This window comes from Harpia harpyja, chromosome 4 (assembly GCF_026419915.1).
Source record: "Harpia harpyja isolate bHarHar1 chromosome 4, bHarHar1 primary haplotype, whole genome shotgun sequence".
Lineage (NCBI taxonomy): Eukaryota > Metazoa > Chordata > Aves > Accipitriformes > Accipitridae > Harpia > Harpia harpyja.
The window spans coordinates 20372793-20386811 of NC_068943.1; the positions used below are offsets into that span (position 1 = coordinate 20372793).

Sequence of the window (14019 nt, forward strand, 5' to 3'; positions counted from 1 at the left end):
TTGTTCCTTCTTGACAGTTGGTCTATTTTTGCTTTTCACATTTTTCAACACAGATGAGTTAAAAAAAAAAAAAATCAATGTCTGAATCTACATTCCTAAACTGTCAGAAAAATTACTTATTAGATACATAGAAATATTCCACAACTGGTATCATTTGCCCTGTTTAATATGCATGATATAGAATACACATTTTTTACCAGTATGCTTTTTGCCTATTTTGAATATTTTGGTAAACTGCATAGTTTGTAGAGGAGACAGAGGAAACTGGAAGGTTTTTTTATTAGTTTAGTTCATTTTCCCCACTATTTTTAAGACAGCTGTTCATATTTGTATGCCCACCTTTCAGTAGTAAATTTAATTTCACATTTGTCATTTCAATTCTACGGTATATCTAAATCCTTCTGGAGCTGGAAAAATATCTTAATAAGAAGATTGACCATGAAATAATAGCCAAAATTTTATTTAGATTTTTCTAATAAACCTTCAGACAACTTTACATTTGACTTTCTACTTCTCTGTGGTCTGCAGTCAAAAGACCAAATCTCAAAGAACTGGCAAAACCAAGTGCTGAGTTATGTAGAACTGAAAAGAGTATGTTCTGAATAAACTAGAATTTTGTCCAACAAGATAAAACAAAGTGAAGGGTATTCTGAATTTTCTGTGTTTGTTTTTTTAATAGTGTTTATTCTCTGTTGTTTTAGACAGATGTGGCTGGACAAGCAAAGACAAAGCTGTTTATTTTTAATGTGGCCATTACAGTCCTAGAATATAATCTAATTTAGAAGAGACGTTCTAGAGTCTGATTCAACTCCCCCTGCTCAAAGCAGGGTCAAGTCCAAGGTTAGATTAGGCCATTGAAAGCTATACCCAGTTAGTTTTTAAATATCATCACTTGTGGAGGTTCGTCTTTTGGCAGTCTGTTCCAGTTTTTGATTAACCTCACTGTCTTCAGTGATCCAGCATGGGGCTTCTAGGCAAATTTGCTCCGTGATCATCTTGGTGAGGCAAACCAGACTGTAGTTACCCACATCTTCCATCTTGAGGATGGACATGGAAATGACTTTTCCAGTCTTCAGAAACCTGCTGCAATTGTCATGATCTGTTAAAGATAAGAGGGAGTGGCCTTTCAGTAACATTGCTGAGCTCCCTCAACCATTGCTGCTTGAACATGTCCTCTCTGGTCCCAAGGACATGTGTATGTCCAATTCACTTAACTGCAGCCTAAGTGCATCTTCCTCTATTGTGAGTGATACCCCACAGATCCTGCCACAAGGCACAGGGACCAGGGAGGCCTGAAAGCAGACCATGCTAAAAAAAAAGAAAAAAGACTGAGCCAAAGAAAGCTTTATTGAGCAGTGGACAAAAATTTTCCATAGCCTTTCTTTTGCTGCCAAGGTAATTACAGAAACCCTTCTTTCCTGTCACATCCCTTGCTAACTTCATCTGCACTCAACCTTTGGGCCTCCCTAATTCCATTTTTGCATGTTGGGGCAGTGTCTCTGTATTTTCCCCAGGTCATTCATCCCTGCTTTCACCTTCCGTGTACTCCTTTTTTGCATTTGACTTCAATTGGGCGTCACTTCTGACATCCGGGGTTGTAATTTGCTATTCATTTTGCTAACTTCTCTCAAGATCTGTTATCTTAAATTCCGTTGTCTCATGGTCACTGCAGCCAAGTTTGCCATCAGATTTCACAGGTCCTTTTTTTCTTCCAGATTTGTCAGGAGCAGATCCAGCAATGTGCCTCCTCTAATTAAAGTTTTTTACAAAGTAGGCTAGATAATATTTATTTTGCATTTCTGAGAACATATAAAAAGCCTGCTTGCAGAGGGCAGTGCATGATCAGTATTTGTGGAGTTTTTAAATTTGATACTTCATGATAGAAGTTTGGTAGAACATTCCCTGTACAAAGTTTACAAAATCTTATCCTAGATGAAATGAACCCTCATTTTAAAATCCAATTAAAACATTTTACAAGCCAGAGTTTATACTGAATATGTTACAAATTAATAAATACAAATTACTGAAAATTATTGCCTAAAAAGTAATGGTTCTCACTTATTTTCTCTTCTTTTTAATAGAATAATTTAAGAATATGCAATAGATTTAATATGCTACAATATAGTACAGTAAGAATCACTTTTTAAGAAAATCAGGGCAAAACTTCCTACGTTTTTCAGTAAAAAGTATGAAAGTGATATTTTTCATAATTTTCCTTTGATTTAGAACAAACCAAAACAAAACAGTAGTGTAAAAACCACGCACAGAAAAATGTTTTATGTAATAACGTAGTCTCAATGTATCTATTTCTATAAAAGTAAAGATTCAGTTAAGAAATGTCAGTGTATTGCATCAAATGAAGTGAAAGACACCAAAAAGTTATGCTGCCATTGGTTCCTGTTCATCTCTCCAGACCCCTACACAGTTCATAATCTCTGTGTCATTTCTGATTTCATTCCTGATAGTACTTGCTCTTTTTTCCCCTCTTTTCCTATCACATATCTTGATTATGTCCTTTGATGATCTGTTTAAATAACTTTTTCTCTAGAGGAGAAGTTATTGCTGTGCCTTAAGATCTCTAAAACCTGATAATTTTGTAGGAAGAATGTCAGATAAGCTCCGGTCATAGCCTGAATGCTGCCAAATTAATTTTTGTCATTGGTATTTTTTGGTTGTTTTTGTGGGTTTTTTTTTTACATTTTTATTTCTCACAAAAAATGGGAGAAAGTCAAATTAGAAGGGAGATCATACAACATAATCACTGAGCTCTAGTTCTCCGCTTGGAAGCACTATGCCAAACTCAGTCTTATTATAGCTGCTTTTCACTGCTCAGGTGACTCAAACAGCTTTAAAGTTATAATGTGCTTAAGCTTTTTGTTGGCTCCTGAACATCGTGTTTGTCTAATCTAATCTTCCGTTAAACAGGTTACAGGTGTAATCTTTCACATGAAGGAATAGGAAAAGGAAGTACAAACCAACCAAGTATTGTAATGATGAACAAGCAACCAAAAAGGGTACTGAGAAAGTAGGAAGACCTAGGCTTTTCAAAGGCATTTAAGTAAATTCGAAAAATTAAGTAAACCTCAAATTTTTTGTTATATTGCTATAACATGTATAGATAACAGTGAAATGTAAAAATGTAAAATACCTTAAAGAGAGAAAAATGCTAAAATAATGATTTCCCTTTCCTTCAGTTAAGCTGTTGCACTATTAACATTCCATCCTAATTTTAAAATATTATGAACATGGAGTTTATAGCTTCTCTACTTACTCTGGAGATGCAAGCTATATATATTTTTCTCATTTTCTGTACCTCTCATATAACCTCTTTCAGACAAGAAACATATTTTACCTTTACAGTGCCTGGAACAGAAGGAACTCGGGCATTGCTGTTACAAAACAAACAAATGAATAAAACCAGCCCACTGTAATTGACACTTCCTTCTTCTATCCAGGTTATAATCAGCCAAATGCAGTTGTATCTAGAAATCTAACTAGACTGCAGCTAGTAAATGTCATCTGAAACAGAAAAACACAGGGAAGTAAATGTTATTCGAAACTATAGTGACATGATCAGAGCACCAATTATTTCCAAGGTAAAAGAAAATTCTTAATCAAGCAATAATCCCATGGATGAACATGAAATTAAAAATACATATTTGCCTCAACTAATGTGGTTGTTTTGAGTGAAGGCAACTCCCTTGAATTGCACCGTTTTCAAATACTACACTTGAAATACTATATTCTACAGCTGCTGAATAAACATCAAAAATGCTGAAAAGAAAACAGCCAAAGTCAATGCAAATGATAGATAGGCCTTTAAGATTTGCACTGGAGAGTTCATTAAAACTTCCAGCCAGGATTGCATAAATGTTATAGGCAGCTCTAAACTCAGACTAAGGTTTAAGCTGTAAGTTAGATTTTGGCTAGGAATGCTGCACAAAGCCATACAGGAGCTTAATGCTGGAGGAAAAAAAAAACCAAAGTGATATAAGCATAGAGTTTACCTATTCCTATTCAATTAAAACAAAACACTGTCATATAACAGAGACTGAATTACAATAAAACATAATTCAATAAAAACAGAAAATGCAGAAAATACAGGAGGAGAGTTATATCCTCAGCTTGTAATTCTGACTTTCATTGCACTTGGTGAGAACCTAAGATTGTGAATGAAGAAAACCCAAGAAATCTACCTTTGTTGTTGCTGGCTTTTTCATAAACTCAACTATACTTGACAATATAATGAGAAATCTGAGTTCTTTATTTTCTGTTTTCTCTTAATATCAAAGAAACATAAGCATTTGTGTTCTTCCGATACTCAAGATAAGGGTCAGGAGGGAATCTTACCGTGGTGGAAAAGGTAGCACAGAATGAGTAGAAAATTACCACTTACATATAAAACAAAGAACTGCTTTAGTATGGCTCCTCAAATCTCTCTACAAGTGTTTGGAAGAAAAGTGAAAAACTTTCTTTCAATACAAAATTTAAATTTTTCATCATAAATACTGAAATAAATTCAACTGAAGACTCTTTTGGATGCTCACCTCTAAAGTAGTACAGCTTTTATTTACTATCATCCTGATAAATTCAATAAAACCCTTTCAGCAAACTGTAATTTATGTTCTCTTTTTTAGTTCTCAAAGGAGAGGGACCATCTTTTTCAATGTATTTTGAGTGCTACTATAGAGAGATGGAGTCTAAGGAAAAAAACAGTATCAGTAAAATGAAAAAAAATGAATGGAGAAAGTTAAGCTGAAAGGAGAGATGAAAGGATAAACCAGGCAGAGAAGGAAAGACAGTTTAAAGGCAGGGAGTGAAAGAAGCAAAATGCACAGTATATAGTCCTAAGACTCAGCTTGTTTTCTTCCATTATTCAGTAACAGACGCTTGTGGAAAGCACACTGTACAAACAGAACAGCTGCCCTATGTTCATTCTCAAATATCTGTAATTAAGGTTTGAGGATCTTCTCACATCAAACATTGCATCTAAACTGTGGTGTTTAACACAACCTATTGTCCATGAGTTTAAAAAAAAAATATTCAATTAATACGGTTGGGACAGAACAACAACAACAACAAAAATTCCTGCTATCAGAGGGAAAGCGGCAAGGCAATTTAGATAAACTTTTAATATTACCCTTGATTGATACTTTTTTTTTTTTAAGAAGGAGGAGTAGTAGTTAAAGAATATTTCCTGATACTGAGAATGCCATTAATATTTTCAAAGGAATTTCTGTGATCTCCACAAGGAACTCTTCTGGTTTTATTTGTACCTTTTTCAAACGTAAAAGATCTTAAGTTCACGTAATTGAGTATGTACCAGTTAAAGATTTTACACATGCAGAAATGGGCCTTGAGTTTCAAAGGTCATTTCTGAGAATTTCAAGTTGGTTATCCAGTTGAGTTTTGGTTTTGATATGGCCATGTGTCTAATCTCATTGTAATCAATGGAGATCTATAGCTTAAGTTACCTAAAGACCTGTGTCTGATTGTGCTGTGTTGACCTTGGCTGGTCGCCAGGTGTCCACCAAGGCACTCTTATCACTCCCCCTCCTCAGAAGGACAAGGGGATGGAAATAAGATGTGAAAGCTCATAGGTTGAGATAAGGACAGGGAGATTGCTTAGCAATTACTGTCATGGGGAAAACAGACTTGACTTAGGGGAAATTAATTTAATGTAATGCCAGTTAATAACAGAGTAGGACAGTTAGAAATAAAAATGGAACTAAAAACACCTTCTCCCCCCACTCCTCCCTTCTTCTGAGGCTCAGCTTCACTCCCAACTCTTCTACCTCCTCCCTGTGAGTGGCACAGGGGCATGGGGAATATGGGGGTTGTGGTTGGTTCATCACACATTGTCCCTGCTGCTCCTTCCTCCTCACACTCTTCCCCTGGTCCAGCGTGGGGTCTTTCCCACAGGACACAGTCCTTCACTAGCTTCTCCAGCGTGGGTCTTTCCCATGGGCTGTAGTTCTTCACAAACTGCTCCAGTGTGGGTCTTTTCCATGGGGTGCAGTCCTTCAGGCACAGACTGCTCCAGCGTGGGTCCCCCACGGGGTCACAAGTCCTGCCAGACTCCTCTCCATGGGCTGCAGCTCCTCTCAGGAGCCTGCTCCGACATGGGCTTTTCACTAGCTGCAGCTTCCTTCAGGGCACATCCACCTACTGCAGTGTAGGATCCTCCACAGGCTGCAGAGTGGATATCTGCTCCAAGCATGGTCTTCCAGGGCCTGCAGGGGGACAATCCGCTTCAGCATGGTCTGAATCTCTGCTCCAGCGTGCCTGGAGCACCTCCTCCCCCTCCTTCTCTCACCTCGGTGTCTGCAGGGCTGATTGTCTCACATTTTCTGATTCCTCTCATACAGCTGCTGTTGCACAGAATTTCTTATCCTTTCTTAAATATGCTCAAAGAGTTACTGTAAATGGTGTTACATCAAGCTGGCGGCCAGTCACCAGTGGCATTCCCCAGGGCTCAGTTTTAGGGCCAGTGCTCTTTAATGTTTTTATAAATGATCTGGATGCAGGAATCAAATGTACATTAAGTAAGTTTTTGCTAATGACACTAAATTAGGAGGAGCTGTGGACTCCCTCAAGGGTAGAGAGGCCTTACAGAGAGATCTGGACAGACTAGAGAGCTGGGAAGTCACCAACCACATGAAATTTAACAAGAGCAAGTGCAGGATTCTCCAGCTGGGACAGGGCTATCCTGGTTACACGTACAAATTGGGGGACAAGAGGCTGGAGAGTAGGCCTTGCAGAAAGAGATCTGGGGGTCTGGGTTAGTGGCAAGTTGATTATAAGTCAGCAGCGTGCCCTGGCAGCAAAACAGGCCAACTGTGCCCTGGGGTGCATCAAGCAGAGCATCGCTAGCCGGTCGAGGGAGTTGATTGTCCCACCCTGCACTGCACTGCTGCGGCCCCCCCTCGAGCACTGTGTGCAGTTTGGGGCGCCTCAGTACAAGAAGGACATCGAACTATTAGAGTGTGTCCAGAGGAGGGCGACCAAGATGGTGAAAGGTCTCGAGGGCAAGACTTACGAGGAGCGGCTGAGGTCACTTGGCTTGTTCAACTTGGAGGAGAGAAGGCTGAGGGGTGAGCTCATCCCAGTCTACAGCTTCCTCATGGGGGGCAGCAGAGGGGGAGGTCCTGATCTCCTCTCTCTGGTGACCAGTGACAGGTCACTCCATGGAGAAATGACTTGTGAAGATAAATTAATAATGGTGCTCTGTTGTATCATTTTGTACAAAGGAGTTCTAGAATAAAAGAAAAGGATGACATATAGACCTTAAAAATCTAGATACTTAAGCAGTCACTTATTATAATGACTTCACAGATCTATCTCTGTACTTTCATCAAACCTAATCTCTGTGTTTCTGACATTTCTCCTGATAGTTCAAAGGAGCTAAAATTGAACTTTTCTTTTTCCTTCTCCTGCAAGCTTTTTTCCCCTTTTCCTTGTGGAGTTACGGTGAATAAATAAAATCTTTAAGCCCACAAATAGAGGATCACCGTTGATTGTGTTGTCTTTCTACATTAAAATATGTATGCTATGTCTGAATGTGTGGGTTTTCCTCTGGAGGAAAATTACTGAGTTCTGCTTTGCATATGCATCATAATGGATCTTCATCAGCTCTTATCAGTGTGACATTTTTCCTGTCCTGCCCATTCCCAAATGTTGAGAAGCTGCTTGGATTCATATTCCTGTCTTCTCTTTTTTTTTTTTCATCTTTCAACTGGTTCAAAACAGCATAGAGTTCAAAATACTGGTTGCAGTAGCAGATCTCTTCAAAACTGACACAAGGACGCAAACTGACACTGACAAAATGTTTTGGACAATAGACTTTGTTATCAAGTCTGGCAGCTGTGATATGTGCGTTACTTGTTGTCTCTGGAAAAAACTAAAGCTATGGTAGACATGGTGTGTTTGGTGGAAATGATGATGTCAGGTTTGTGTAACATTCCTAAAAACATTGTGGCAACTTAAGGGATACAATGAGATGTAAAATTGTGTTTCAGTTTGTACTGTAGAAGAGATAGAGGGCCACTTACACTTAAATGTCTGGGAGACAGTGAAAGAATTAAAAGAAGTTGAAACCAAGAAAGAAGAGAATGTAAACTCAAAAGGCATGGTTCTCAGGGCAAAGAAGGAACATCACTTAGTGTAGATACTGGTATCACTTATACTTGTAGCTGTATGTTTTATAAGAGATTAAAATGGAAGAAAACTATGTTTGAGTAAAGACAAAAAGGAAACTTTCTTGTTTCAGGCTTAATTGATTCTTTTCAAAATTCCATCTCCCTGTTTATGGGTTTGGGGAAGTTTTTTTAGTTTCTTGTTTGGAGATTTATTATTATTATTATTATTATTATTAATATTATTCTGTAGTTGTTCTAGATAAAGTTGTGTTTACAAATGGGTTAGTTTATAAATATTGCTCATATGGTCAGGGGAAAAAAAAAGTTTATAATATAGTTCTGTTCCATTTTTCTCCAAAATGAGATAAGCACACAGGACAGACTATCAATATTAACAGTTGTGATGGGAAGTGTGACACAATTCTCATTAATTTAACTGTTATATACTCACTGACCGCTTCTTTACCCAGTAAATCTGAATTTCTAATATGTTAATGAGCTAATGTGATGCTACTGAATTATTAGCAAGACGATTGCACTATGATAATGGTTCTGAGTTGATGCTGAATCCCAAATTAACTCTAAGATTATCTCCTGTTTGTTAACTGCACAGGAACAGCTTTCTTTTACAAAGACTGGGGAAAAAATATGCTATATTTAGAATTTTGCCACGTGACTTTTAGCAGATTTTTTATTTCCTTTTTTCTCTGTAAAATATGTATTTTTTCAATTTGACAGATACAAATGTCAAAGTGTGCATATATATATATACACACATTTATATATATGCATTTGTAAATATGAAAATTTAAAAAAAATCTGCAATTTTAAGCTTTGAATTCTGAAAGAAAAATTCATTTTCAATGAGCACTGGCATGATTCACACAAAGCATATTTTTGAGAAGTCAGTTGAATGCATGTTACTGTTGAGACAGTTGCTTTTGTGTACCATTCGGATGACTGATACATAATCTGAGTTTTTGTCACTGCTAATTGGGTTCTATTAGTCACTTAGAGCCTACAGATATGTAGATTCATCAAGTAAAGTCATTCTACAAAGTTAGAACTGACCATTCATAAGTTTTTCTTTCTAACTGTTGTTCAATCTTCAGTACTGTCATGGCTTGCAATGGGATAGCATATATTAGATAATCCATGTTTTCTTTCTTGCCCTAAGACAGCACGTATTTCCTTTGCCTGTTGACTCTGAAAAAGTAAATGATTTCTGCTTTGAAGGAAAAAGTAATGACAATGTAGAAAATCAAAGTAGCTGATGGTTTGTTGGCAAGCAAGTCTGAGACTAGAGAAGAACTAAAATTCAAGAAGGAAGGGAGTTGTTCATGAACAAAACAGAGATAATGGGCAGAATAAACAATGATTGGCTGTACATACTCTTCAAAGGCAATAGAAAAGAGTAGCAGATGCTTTATTAGTTCCCACTATTCTTTTACCAAAGATGAGTTCCACATCTTGAAACATAGCCAGCATAAACACTTCAGCACTCATTGGTGAATTGTGACTCAGGGTTTTCCAAACCAGAGGTGGCACCTCGCTACTATTGAATATATTGCACATCCCCTGAATATATTGTTGTTCCAGAGAGACTGAGTACAATTTTCGTTTTGAGAGGAGGACAAACAAAATGTGAACCCTGGAGAGAATGCAAAAAGGAACACAGACACTCTTTTAACCTAATTGTTATTGTGTTGTCACTTTGGAAATTCCTGAAAATGTCTCTGATCAAGTTAGTCAATGGAATGAAAAGCGACTGCTCTAATCCACAAGAGAAGGAAGGAAAACAGTCTATGAGCAATGCGTGTAGGTACAAACTAAAGGAAAAGCTTGCAATATGTAAGTGGCCAATGGAATATTTTTGTTCTCTTCCTAGAGACAAGATACACAACATGTTTGGAGAATCTGGTTAGAATTTTATGGGCAAGAATAATTTATGATATATGTCATGGCTTTCTTTACATACTTACAAATTCGGAACATGGAGGCAGTTACAGCAGTAACAAGGCCAAATCAACATTTCAGTGTCCTGACTGCAAAGGAAGAAAGGTAGATGGCAAAGAATTCTAGATTTGAAATGCTGACTAGATGACAGGTGGAGGTAGAAGGTACATATAGTGGCAAATTCTTCAATAGAGAATGGATGTTACACATTTAGTGTTGATCTTAAGCAAAGTGAAATAGAGTCTGAAGAACAGAATTAACAGATTAACAAAAATAAAATGAAAATGTTGCAAAACAAATAAATTACCATTGATAAAACATGGAATGGAGGCTTTGACAAGCAAAATTTCTCAGGGTACCAATAGCTTTTACAGCGAACCCTCTTCTCTTAGTTTTACACAGTTCATTAGGGACTACAGAACAAGATTTGGGGTTGTGCTATATTACTGACGCTGAGTTGAAAATGACACCGTTTTCTACTTTATGTGTATTAAAGCCAATTGTAATAGTGTGTGTGGGAAAGACTGAGTAAAAAAAGGGAAGGACATAGCATATCTCATTCCGAATTATGGACAACATGGAAGTGGGTGATCCCAATTAGCTACAGATCAGAATTCTGAGATAGGAGATGCCAATTTAAAGTTGGTGGGCAATATTTGGTCTGAAAAAATTTATTGGTGTTTGGACATGATTTTTTTCTAATGATCTTTGGTACTGAGCAGGAAATAGTGTGTATACTAGATTAAATTTACTGTTAGCTATATTTTTTGCAAAGCTGTTACACCTTTTTTTGTATTTGGTAAGCTGGTGAGGGAGACTACCACAGTCATCAGGAAAGGTAATCACTACCTGGTGTAATCCAAATCAGTTGATCTGTTCCACAGCTTGCTCCTTTGTTGTATTTTATTCAGAAAAGATGGCAGTCTTGATTGTACTGCCAGAATTGTACTGGAAGTGACAGCCAGTGTCTGCTTCCTTTTTTTCCTGAAATTTTTTCAAGTGCATGCACGGATATACCTTAGTATATGTTCTGCAAGACTTAAAATTTAGGAAATCATGAAGCCTCCTCTATATATACAGTATTCTTACAGCCTGCTGTAAGAAGAGCTGTAGAACACCACAATCAGTAAAGACACCCAGTGCCAGCTGGTGTCCTCTACAGGGGAACAAATCACATTTAAAAGCAATAAATGTTCAACTCCTATATGAAGTAGCATAATACGTGTGGAAAAAAGTTGTGTCATGCCTATGAGTTTGCAGTCTAGGTAACATCTGAGATTCTACACACTTGACAGTAAAATATTGTTAGAGCTTGCTTACAGAATGTAAGTGATCAAGGTTTGTTTCTTTTGTTTATTTGCTTCTTTTACTTAATAAATGCACAAACAATGTTGAGGGAATTCTGTATCAAAGGTATATGTGAAAACAGTTGTGACAATTGCAAGGAAATATTCTATAATAAAAGAAAACAAAATCTGATATCAGGATAAAAAAGTCATAACAGGAATCAGTTATATTCTGTATTATAAAAGAAACCAGAAATATATCAGGCTGAATTTAGTTGTAGTAAAGGTAGAGAAGTCCCTTAAACTGGAGAAAATATTTCTGGGTCCACAAACTCATTTTAAGCCATGAGTTGCCTGCTGTGATTCTCAAGGATGAGAGAGTTTATTATGTATTCTCACTGCTAGATCAGTAGTTGAAAAAATGTGACATAGTGAGACACCTGACCTTTCTTGATGAATAGGTCAACATGCCTTTAAACCAAGATTTAGGGCTGTTTGGAGCTTTCTGAGCTACAAAAAGCAGCAGATCATTGCAAATTAATTGATCGCTTTGATTTCTCACTTTTCATTTTCTATCTCAACACTGGAACACAATTAAGATTTACAAAAGGTGTCACCTGTCAGAATTAAGTGTAATTAGCAAGTTTCTTTCACTAAAATTCAGCCTGTGAAGCACTTCCAAAGTAAAAGTTTGTGTCTTGAAATCAGCTAACTTTTTGGTTATATTCAGTTGATGAAATAGCTGATTCATTATGTCTGTTAACTATTGATTAACATAAGGGACTTAAAAAAAAAAATCCTCTTTCTTTATCACTCTGTTCAAAAACTTGTTTTGCTTGCTTAGGTGAGCTGCTACTTCACAGAACCTTTCTGCTCACTTAAGCCATGTTCTTTAACAGGTGGTGCAAACCAGTATGGATAAACCTGTAAGTAAAATGGGTAGTGCAGAGGACCTGAGATCTATATTACATATTTTTCAGGGTTTTTCACTTTGGCCCGGATCTTGTCTGGTCCTGTAGACTGAATGCTTATTTGCAGCTGGAATCCATTAGACAGCTTCTTTGAATTTCCTCACCCCATAATAATCCATGAGACAAATTCTGGAAAATCACAGATTTTTGCAGAAGTTTGTGAGGGAGATGTAATCCTTCTGTTACTTATTTTCTGTCCTCCCTCTGTTTTGTTATCTTTGAGTTGAGAATACATATATAAGAAGATTATGTAATAAATAATGTCTGAACATAAATGACATAAATTGCAAATATAAGATACTACTGTTTAAAAATATTTCAGCTGATCATTAACTCATATATTAAAATTTCTGTTCATTAATTTGTCCATTAGTTTTGATGCAGCAAAAGGTTTTGGCTTTGCTTTTAGTAAGTGACCAAGTTGAAGACTCATAGTTGAATTTAAACGGTGGTTAATAAATCTGAAGCAACAGCTAATGTGAAATGGTCTCAAATGGAAATCTCGATCACAGTCCTAAATTACGTTTCTACTAGTTCTGAGAGAGTGTATCATCTCATAGAATATCATCAGTTTGTAGTGTTTTTTCCTTCTTGCTGTGATTTTTTTTTTAATCAAGCATTTAATAACAGTAAATCAAGTCACTTATAAGTAAGCAGTAAAAAAATTTATTTGAAGAAGGTTTATAACATTTTTAGTTATCCAGAATTGTACAGTTATCATGGTTGACTTAAATACACACTTGTGATACTCAGTTGAGATAGTAAATAAATGTACATAGAAGTAAGTGTTCCTCAGTGGTGAAAATAAATAAATAAATAGTGAATTAGGAGTCTCTGGTGGTAGCAACAAAGTATATTTCTAATTTCATCTTTTTGTAGCCATCTATTGTTTTTATTAATTACATGAATATAAATGTGAACTGTTTATGAATTAGGACCTTTACTTCTAAAATTCACAATTGCTAGAGTTGACCACAACATGAGACGTGATAAAACTACTACACCTAATTAGTCATTGCCCATCATTTGAGCCAGAATAAAGATCATATATATGTTCTCAAGCTACCTTACTTGTGGGTAAAATATAGTAGCTTAAAACACTTTAAAATTATGAAGCCAATTCAAATTGTCATATTTTACTTTGTTATTAAGATGAGCTAAAAGAGCAAAAGCAATCAATTACCACACTGGCTGATAAGCAGTAATTTGTTATTCTTCAGTATCTTTTTATCTTTTTTTTTTTTTTTGTGGACAAAATAGTTAACAATATACAAATGGCTAAATATTTTCTCTTGGTTTCCAGGTTTCCCAGTTGTGATTCTTGTGTCTTTTATCAATGTGTTTATGTATTACATTTTCAAATTAAGCCAGAAATGTGACCCATCTTTTATGGGAGCATGTGGTACACTATTTATAGCTGTACCACATTTCTAGCTCAAGTTCATCTGTGAATATTCACTCCTAACAAAATCATGATATTACTGTAGAGGGTATTTAGAAGCATGCCTTAGCTTAACGCCCCAGTAATGACAATTATACCTGGTACTTGCTGTGGTTTTTATTTATCTCAATCAGATCCCCAAACAGGCCATGCACATTTTGTAAGTATTTTGAAATTATTTTCCTTTGGAAATGTTTCTTAAAAACCCACTGCATTACACAATAATT

The 14019-nt window shown here is 36.3% G+C and overlaps 1 protein-coding gene across 1 annotated transcript in view; it reads left to right on the top strand.

The window, feature by feature from the left end:
* KLHL1 (kelch like family member 1) overlaps positions 1-14019 on the top strand; it is a 259260-nt gene that overhangs the window by 71596 nt on the left and 173645 nt on the right. The gene's annotated exons all lie outside the window — the stretch shown is intronic.